Genomic DNA, 11,044 nt, shown 5'->3' on the forward strand with positions numbered 1-11,044 from the left:
CTCTTTTAAATTTTATTATAAAATTTTCCATCAATATGCCAACTTCATCAGTTTGCTGTTGTCCTTGCTATAAAGAAACAAAAAAGTAGATTAATAGCCAGAAATTCATATCGGTTAATCTTTTTGATTCAACTATCCCTGATTTCAGTCTTTGAGGTATGTTTTCAGTTTTTGCAGTCATCCAAACAAGTGCCTGCAAACATTTTCAGATGAAATAAATCAATATTTTGGTTTTCTTCTTCAAGAAAATTGCCAACTCTTAGGAATGGTAATTTTAAGGAAGGAGCTGCCCTCAGCCAATCCTAAATTATTCTTTTCATTTGATCTAACCACACTTAGTTTAATCTGTCTATCTTCTTCAAATATAATTATTTGAAGAATAACTCAATCCCCACTCCAGCCTTTATGCATTATCCCAGCTTTCTCCAAAAATTACCTACTCTCCCACTTTGCCTCTACAATATTGCTGCTGCATCTCTTCCTCCATGGTATGATTGTATGCCAGAGGCTCTCTGGAGCTGATTGTGCACATCTCTTCTCAATGCAGCCTCCGGTGATGTCATGTTGGCAGCTTGAAATCTGCCACTGTGGCATTATTTGTGCCCTGCAGAAATTGGAAATTGTCAAATACTACAAATAAAGGCTTTTTCTCTGAGTGCTGGTTGTTAAACATTTATTAGCACAATACTCTCCATGGAGCTAACTTTTGTCTTCACTGGCCACTCTAACAGCAGCAACATAGTGCATAACAGCCTGAGTTTGGTGTCAGATAAACTGGAGTTTGGGTTCTGGCTTACCTACTTAGAATTTGTGTGACACTGAGAAAGTTATTTCACCTCTCCAAGTCAGTTTTCTCAAGTAAAATAATACATGCAAAGTCACTGGGACAGGAAAGTGCTGATTAACCTTAGTTGTTTCTCAATAGTTCTTACTCTTTCATGTCTAAGCCATAGAAAGTTTCGATTATCTATGGTTGCAGTTGCATGTTATATTTGCTCTCTCCTTCACCATTAAAACCCCTCAAGTTTTAAAAAAGATCATCATCATATTTTGCTTAGTGTGTTTGGTAGGCAATGAATCCATAATAAATTCTGCTTTAGGGCATATTGGTAGAGTAAGCAGACAGTCAGGCATGTGTGCCGAGTGATGCTTGAAATGCATTTAACAGAGTATAAAGACATCAATGACTAGTGAAGAGAACAAGAGATTAAGATTAAGGATGCCTAAATTTCAATCTCAGCACATGGCATATAAAAACTACACAAATTCCAGGATTAGATAACTATAATTTTAAATCCCTGTTCTGTCTCTGTGTAGCCTTCATCAACTTTTTGATTTTAGCTTCCTCTTCTGTTGAGTGCAGTTAAGAGTAGCTTTGTACTTACCCTGAAAAGTCGTCATGTGGGTCAAATGTATAAAAGAATGTTAAATGTGTGAATAGTAGTCTCTGAATAAAAGGTGGCTATTATTCTTCCACTAGTTGATTGCTTGGTTTAATCTTCCTAAGCTTCATAGACTTTAACTATACCTATAAAAGTAAGAGAGCTGGTTTGGTGCTCTCTTAAGAGGCCTCCTTGTTCTGAATGAAATTCTTTGTACCTAAAGCCTTTTATTCTAGAAACAGAAGTCTTAATGCCAATATTCTTTGGAAAGCAAAAATCCCTTTTTTCCAGTTCCACTACTCCCAGCCCAGGCCCTCATCACCTCTCATATCTGTACAGCAAGTTTAAAATCAGTGTTCCTGCCATCTGGCTCTTCTCTTTATTCTCCAGACCTCCCCTGCTTATCTTAACACAGACAGACAGACAGACACAGACAAATTTGATTATGTCACTTCCTTTCTTTAAAATCTCTGCTGGAGTCATTTAATCTTCACAATGAAAGCTACACTTAATAGCAAAATCTATACAGTCCTTGACATTCTTGCCCCTAGTTGTATATTTGCCCCTTTTTGGTTTCACAAAACATATCACAACACTCTGTCATGAACTTTACGCTTCACTCACTGTTTTCTAAACATAACATGGCAGCCTTTCTCAACTGTTTAATTACATATGTGGTTCCCTCAGCCTGAATGTACCTCCCACTCCCATCCCTTTGACTGGGTTACTCCCACTCACATTTCAAGACTCACCTCACATGTCAAATTGTCTGTTAAGCCTTTCCTGATCCCCCCAGGCAGTGTTAGTCACTGCTGCCACTGTATTTCTACAGCTTTAGCACTTACCTCTTTTATATATTTATCTGTTTACAAGTGTGACTCCTCCACTAAAACAGTGACTCCTTAAAAGGGATGTACCACAAGTCTGGAGTCAGACTGTCTGGTTTACAACCCCGTGCATCAACACATTAGATGTGTGAGTTTGAGGAAGCTTCTTAGCTTCTTTAATCCTCAGTTTTCTCACCTACAAAATGGAACTAATATGCTGCTGATCTCAGATAATCCTTATAATATTGAAATGAAAAAATGCATGTAAAGCTCCTACCTCAATGTCCGGCATATATTAAGGGCTTAGTTAATATTACAAAAAATGATGATAAAGATGGCTATAATGGAAGAGATAGTAAAGAAGGGGGAGGAGAGAAGATGATGCAATAGAAACCTCCTTTATATCTTTGGCACCTTGGCCTCTTCCCAATGTCTAGCCTGTAGTAAGTGCTCAGTGCATGTTTGCTGAATGAATGCTTGTGTGATACAACTTTACAACACAACCAAAATGTCAAATTCCAGCTCTTCTCTCATATCTGATTCAATGAAGGTGAATTAACTTTTGGGATGCCAGAAACTCAAGTTCTAAAAAAGAGGAGAAATTAGATGCGGAAAAAAGAATATGGGGGAGAGAAAATGGCAAGAGCTGGGTTGGAGGTGCAGAATATTAGTATACAAGTCAAACTATCCTCTTTCACAGCTTTGCCTCAGCATTTTGGTTGTTTTTATTGCTGGGGACTGAAATAGGCTTTAAAGAAAAGAGTGAAGATGTGCAGATTCCAAATCTAGACAGCAGCCCCAACATAGGCACCAACCCAGGGTCTAAAGACAGTCAAACAAAATTCCTTTGATGTGCTCCGAGAGCCTGCAGGCAAAATAGCAACTCAGCAAGGGGTTGGAATGCAAGTGGCATGGAATGAAAACGTGTTTTCCTGTTACAGGGTCGAAGAAGGGAAGGACAAACCTCACCAATTAAAGAAATCCTTGGATGGAAAGGATTGGAACATTGGGAGTGGAAGTCCACATTAGCGGAATAGTATGTTCTGAAGGCATTTGAGCCGATGAAAATCTGATTCACGGTACATAAAACCTGAGGAAGATTATTTCATGGGTACGGTAGAAACGGTGTCGGAGAGAGTAAATTGAGCCAGGGAGAAGAACGGAGGAGAGGGAGAGGGAAGTGCTGCTGAACTTATTTCAAAGAAGAAGAAGAAGAAAATGATCTCTTGTTTTTCATTAAATAACAGATGCTCTCCAGGCCAGAGTCGCGGCTGATTCTGTTTTGCGTTCAGTGGAGGAAAAACCAAACCAAAACAAAACGGGAAAAGATGAGCGTTTCCGTTTCCTCCTCCCTTCCTCCAACCGAGGTCTTCCTTCAGCCCCAGGGCCCGCGAGGGGGAGGTCTTTTTCCTTTGCTGCCCGAGACTTGCGTCCTTCCGGGGCCCGGAGCAGCCCGAGTTGCGTTTGGTCCCGAGACCGGACAGACGGGGAAGCTGGCTCAGCCTCTCTCTCCCTGGTTTTCTCTCTCCCTGGTTTTCTCTCTCCCTGGTTTTCTCCCTCCTCTTCCCTCCGCTCCTCTTCTCAGCCGGCACTTGCTCTCTCGCGTATCTCCGAACCCGGCGGTTCGGAGCAAGGGCCATTGATACTTCTGGGGGATTGGGAGGCTTCCAAGTGGCACCCCAATCCTTCCTCTACAAGGAACCGTGTCTTTATGAGCGGGGAGTGATTTCGATGGCCGAGGACCCTTGTCTTGCATCCCGCGGAGCTGACCCAGGACCGCTGGGTGGGCGGCGCTCTAGCCCTGGACGCGCTGTCTCCGGAGCCTTCCCGGAGGAGGCTGGGGCACCACCCGCCGCTGGGAAAACTATGGCTCCTGCCTTGTATAGAGGAGATCTTGGTCAGGTTGTGGCCCCCGCAGATCGTCCTGGGGTTCTGTTCTTCCAAGTGAAAGGTCAAAGCAAAGTTCTGCCTTGTTAATAAATCATAAGCCTCTGACTCATTTCAGGGAAGTGGACAGACTGACTTAGGTAGATGAGTGTCACAAATATGTTAAACAAAACTAGCAAATACAAGCCGGTCTCTTGCTATTATCGTTGGCAAGGCGAAGTCCAAGGTTTTCCCATATATTTCCCTGGGGATATTCCTCGTACCTTCCACCCCAATCAACCTGTATTATAAATGGCACTGTATTCTTGATAGTGTTGTTTAGAAATGATGATTGCACTTAAATCAACAATCTAAACCTACATTAAATTAAATACAACTGTTTTTAGTTAAAAAGAAATCCTCACCAATCAAGAATGCATAACTTCGCAAAGGCTAATAATTGAATTGCTCCTCTAGAAACTGTGAACAGGGTTGTGAAATGCATGACTACAGCTGAGTGGATTGCACAGTGAAAGGCCTGTTTCAAGTCTTAGGGCTTCTGGGGGAGTGTTTTGTATTTAGGTGAGAATGCTGATCTCTGCACAATTGATACATAGAAAGTAATTGAATTGATGTGGGAAACAAAATCATAAGAAATCCTTTGGCAATATCTGAAAGGTAGTATTTAATTCTCTGTCATTCAAGAAAAAGGAGCAGTTCAGCTTTCAAAATGTATCCACATTATACAGTCAGCCAATAAAGTGTAATCCCCATTCAAGCTATTAGAGTACAACATAGGGTGACAGTGGGATTTTTAGCTTGGTTAAAGCAAATAAAATACTGTAGAAGGAATGAAATCAAACTTGTTGAAACTTGGATTTGCAGAAATATAAGGCAGTTTGGAGAAGATGAATTCAGGTGGAAAATGACCTTTTGATTATGTTCAGGAAGGCATTAGAATGTCAGGAGAAATGCTGGAATGGAGATTTATTACCATAAGCACAGTTGACAAGTTCCATTTTTGTCAAGTCTCTTGGATGGAGGAAGGAAACCAGCATTTCAAGAGGTGATTAAAAGAGCTCTGCAAAGTCTTCAGTAATCCAGGGAGACCCAAATACAGAAGAGTTCTTTTGCCCCTAGTCTGTTTAGAGACTCGAAGAACCCTATTCTTGGGTTTCCACCACAGATATGCTTATTCCTTGTCAGAAAGTTTGTACTAGATACGTTTTATGAGTTATAAGATGGACTGGACCAACATATGTGTGTATCTTACTTTCAATAGAAAATTTCTCCCTTCCCCTCTTCCTTGTTTTTCTTTCTCTGTTTTTGTATTTTTACATAATTATATATGTATACATGTGTGACTCTACATGTATATATGTATAAATATATAAATATAAATATATATATATATATATACTCTTTGTATATACTCTTTTACATTTTGAAGTCTGCCTTCACATTCAATGACTCATTGGAGACACACATCCACTTTTTTGTGGCCAACAGGTCTAATATTAGAATTCCCATTTTAAAGATGAGGAAATGAGGATAAAATAAGAGAAGTGATGTGTCTAATGTCCTTTTCATTTTGCTACAAGATCTTTCACAATATTTGTGATTCATAAGCATTAACTAAATCCACGTGAGCCTCAACATATTCCCCTTTCATGACCATTTTCCTTCTCTTCTTTTCAATTTACATATTTGGTTAAAATCCTGTACAATTTCAATAATTCTGCATATATACCAACCTACTTTGCTTTATTTTTCTCATTAGCCCTTATGACTATTTAACTTACCTTAAATTTTACATATTCATCTGTTTTGTGTGTGCCTTTCTGCCACAGAAAATACACTCAAAAATATAGGAAATTATTTTTAGGGGTAGGTGAATACTGTTTTCTGCTGTGCCTCCAGTGTCTAGGAAAGTGCTTCACAAATAGTAAACACTCCATAAATATTTGTTAAATCAAGCCGTGCATGAATGACTCCTTACAAATTGTCTATTTGGATCTAATTACCATCTTTCTGCCATTGCTTTCTGTAAGGAAAGAGTGGTATTAATTACGTGCAAGAAAAGTCATGAAAGTAAGCTCATTGCAAGACTCTTGATACTTGGTGGGGAAAATGAAATTCTTTCTTTGTTTTCCTTAGTTCTTTCTGACTATTAACAAAATGCAGTGTTTGGAACCTCATGTGACATGGCCAAATGATGCTGCTGCTAAGGTAAGAAAATTTTTTATGAGTCTCATTTCTTTACTGTCTCCTACTCCCCATCACCTCGCTCTCATGTGTATATAAACTTCAGGCAATATCCCTTGTCTACAACCAGTCAAGAATGTATTTTTCCTGGACCAGTGCCTTGCACTTACAATCTTTCCAGACTTTTCCCTTCCTCATTAAGTTTTACCTGTCCCTTTTCCCATTTCTTCCACTGTCTACTTTCCTCATTGTTTTAGCTTCCAAGATAATACATTTCAATTTTGTTAGAATCAAGTAGCCTCAGAATTGGATGGACACACAGTACAGTTTCTCTCCCAGTACAGCAAATCTTTTTTTACAGGATTGACAAGTGAGAAGCAGTGTGGGTGAGAGCTCACTCTCTGGACACAAGACAAATGTGCTTTCTGCCTTTTACAAAGGAAATTATTTAACCTTTTAAACTTCAGACTCTTCATGTAGAGAATAATGACAAAGCAGTTCTCATCTCCTAGGGCTGTTATGAGGGTTAAATGGGAAAATACACTCAGAGTACATGGAATAATTCTTTGTCAGTAGTAAGCACTAATAGATATTAATTACAACTGGTACCATCCTTGATAAATTATCTTTCAGATTCCATTTCAGTGTCATCAGTATTGGGGAAGGAGACCACTACTTTCTTGAGTTAATCAGTTCTTTGTAAGACAAATCATCCAACTGCTATTAAGATTCTTTGTAATAGCCTAAATCTATTTCCTTATAACTTCCGTCCATTGGTTCTTGGTGTTTACTTAGAGAAATATAGACCAAATGTGTGCCATCTCTTTGATAGGTCAACGTTTAAGATTTTTAAACAGAATTATTATGGCCTATCAACATCTACTCCATTGCAACCTAAGATTTCCCAATCACACCAACTGTTGTATGTGTGTATATATATATATATATATATATATATATATATATATATATATATATATATACATACATACACACACACACACATATATATAGTGGTTTCCCACCCTGACACCAACCTGACTGTTCCTCTTGTGATAAACTCCAGTTTACCTATGTGCCTCTTCAAGAGTAACATTGAAATTTGATGCAAGAACCTAATTGTTATCTAATGAGTACAAGCCACAGGGGAGATATTATCTCTCAAGTTCTGGACATTGTATTCTTAATGGAGGCTGAGATCTCATTAGATTTCTTAGCAACCTTGTCACACAGTTGGGGGCATGTCTAGCTTGTCAACCAAAAGTTAGAACTCCATGTCTCTTTCACATGAATCACTGATAAACTAGCCTGTTCTGTACATGAGTAACTAAGAATGTGTCTAACACCAAGGTCTAGCATTTTTCCCACTAAATCTCACTAAGGAAACTTCTGGAGACAATACCTTCAACCTGATCTTCACAAACTTTATTTTTCCCTTTCAATACTTACGAATGATGGTATTCACAAAAACTACAAATGCCCATAGGCACACCCATGATTATTTGGAATTCTCATCTGCCAGTTATAACTCCACCCTTTACTCTTCTGTGGAAAAAAGCATATCAGAACTCAAGTGAGTCAACTAATGAACTAAATTCAAAAAGCAATGGCCTAAAGCTTTTTGAAGAACTTAAGTGAAAATCTTTATTATATTGGGGAAGAAAAGAATTTCTTATGCTTTGTCAAAACAAGAAACAAGGCACAAAAATAAAGAAGAATCTAACACATTTGACTTCATTAGGATAAAAACATCACCAATATATCATAAAGAGAATGAAAGATATTTGCAAAAAATGTAATGGACAAAAGACTAGCACATTCACCCAAATTATAAAGAACTCTTCTAAATTACTAAGGAAAAGATAATCAAATAGAGAAATGGCCCAAAGACTTAAACATGTACTTCATAGAAGAAGAAATCAAATCGAGCAAAAATCACGTGAAAAAGATTAGCAGTCAGGGAAATGTAACTTAACACTCAGTGAGATAGCATTTGACACTCACTAAAATTATAAAAATGAAAATGACTACTAATGCCAAATGTGAAGGAAAAGTTACAATAATGAGAACTCATGATCTGCTGATGGATACAGTTTTATTTAACATAACAACAGTTCCAAGTGAATGGTCAAGTTTTAGAAGTGGCTTCTTCTACACAGTCATTCAAGGATCAATGATTCTTTTATCACATTACTTGGTCATTTTTTTAGGTATTGTCTATTTTTGCATGTTCTATCAGCTGGATTGCAGGCATGTCTGTGTCCCAGAGTATGGGAAGCAGAGAGAGAATACAGAAAGTATACATCAAATTTTCAAGGCCTAGACCAGAAAATGTCTTACCTCCTTTTCACGAGACTCCATTAGCAAGAACTGAGTCACACGGCCACAAATGACTGTGAGAAGGCTTGTAAATGTCTTCTCCAGCCCTTTATTTTTATGAAATAAGAGAGGAGCAGATAGTAATGAGCAATTCTATTCCTAGATATTTGTTTCCAAATGTGGACCATGAGTTGTTGTTCAAGAACAACATTCTTAGAACATAGAAGCATTGTTTTTGTAACTAAAAAACCTGGAAATAATTAAATTACCTGTCAACAATAGACTGAATAAATGAATTGGGGTATACAATAAAGACTATATATAGCCATGAAAATAAGATAGTGTTATAAATCAGTATAGATTAATGCTATAGCTATGCTAAAAGATAAGTCAAAAATATACACGAGATGATACCATTTGCATAAAATTAAAAAGGGAAAAATTTGACAATATAATATTTAAGGCTATCTAAACGGATGGTAAGCTGAAGACAAGTAAGATAATGAAACTACAGAAGTCAGGATAACGAGTCACTGTCTTTTGAGAGGAAGGAAGGAGGTGAGACTGGGAAAGGCACTCAGTACAGGCTTTCCCCTATTTCCTGCTTGGAGGTGATGACATCAGAGTATTTCCTGCATTTTAAAATGTACAGATATATTTGCTATAATTTTCTGTGTATATATTGAACAACAAAACTTTTTCTGAGAAAACCAATTTAAAAAGTAAAAATCTTTAAAAATCGTATATTTTCAGTATATAAGAAGCTACTTGTGACATGCAATTGGCAACACAAGTGTCAAGACAGCGTAATTGTTGTTTTCCTACAGGATGAATTTGCAGTGGAAATTTCAGCTATTCCGGGCCCTACTTCGGTGAAGATATTTTGGGGATGTTGAGGAATGGGTGCTTCTTCCATCACATGATGCAGCCTCCTTCTTTCTGTCTTCCATCTTCTGGGTAAGTCAATTCATTTTGTGCCCACTTGTATGCAAATCATACAATAGTGAACAAATTTATTCAAGCATATAAGAACATTTCCGATTTTAAGAAGTAGCAAGCTACAATGGACTGAATGTTCGTGTCCCCCAAATTTTACATGTTGAAATCCTAATTCCATACACAATGGGATTGTATTTGGAAGTGAGGCTTTTGGGAGGCAATTAGGTCATGAAATGGAGCCCTCATGCATGAGGTTAGTATCCATACAAAAAGGACCACAGAGTGCTCTCTTGCCCTCCTTTGCTATGTGAGGAAATCAGAAAAGGGCAGTCCACAATAGGAAGAAGGCTCTCCCCAGGACTCACCACACCAGCACCCTGATCTTGAACTCCCAGTCTCTACAACTGTAGCAAATATAATTTTTTTTCTTGACTTTAAGCCACCCAGTCTGTGTGGTACTTTGTCATAGCAGCTCAAACTGTGACAAAAACATATGTCAGTGTTCTCATCAATTCCTTCAATGCAGCAGAGTGATAAGAATATGGTTCTAGAATCAAGGTGGCTGGGTTAAGATCTTGGTTCTGCTCTGTCACCATAGACAAACTTCTTAAGATATCTAAGCCTCCATTTCTTCATCTATAAAATGATAATTTAAATAGTACCAACTCTGCAGGGATATTGTAGGGAATAATATAATATATAATGATTTTACACATGCCTATTTTATAGTAGGTGCTTTAAATGTTGTTAAAAAGTACAACAATAGAAATTCTTTTCAGTTAGCAATTGGTTAATACCAAGATAGTAGAAATATCACACACTGCATGGCCAAATATAGTCTTTTAAATTTTGTGCAAAAGCTAGTTCTAACATGTGGTAGCCTTAGTATGTAATGGGGACTCGATAAATCTTAGCTCCCATTTACTTTAAGGTGTTCAGAAACTTTGTCCTATTTCTTTCAATATGTTATTACCTATGAGTCTAGTAATTAGAGCGAAAAGTTATAATTAGGACATAGGCTAGAGAAAGTCAATATCTCTATAGTGTTGTGAGTTTTTGTCTTAAAACTTTTGCTGTCTTGGAGTTCAGACTTTTAAGTGGTCAATGATGTAAGATAAAATTATGTAAAATTAAATGGGATAACTATTTGTAAGTTTCTAGTACTGTAACAGCATGTTATAGGAACTTAGTACAGTTAACTTTTTTCCTCATTTGGAGTTGCTTTAGATACTGCATAAAACATTGTAAAATATATCCTTAATATATTTTTGTCTTTGGAGTTTGAGTCTGATTTTTGGAAATAGCTAAAAGCCACTCAGAGCCAAGTATGGTGAATAATGTGAGTGAACAAGTTGTATAATACCATTTTTGGTAAAAAATGAGGTATTATAAAATTAATGAGACTTTTTCTTGTATGGTTTATAAACTGGCTCTGAAGGCAATTCTAAAAAAATGTTCCACACATGGTTTAGGCAGTGACAGTATCTTTGGAATAATTTTAAAGAC

Source organism: Piliocolobus tephrosceles, chromosome 2, assembly GCF_002776525.5.
Source record: "Piliocolobus tephrosceles isolate RC106 chromosome 2, ASM277652v3, whole genome shotgun sequence".
In the NCBI taxonomy this organism is placed as follows: Eukaryota; Metazoa; Chordata; class Mammalia; order Primates; family Cercopithecidae; genus Piliocolobus; species Piliocolobus tephrosceles.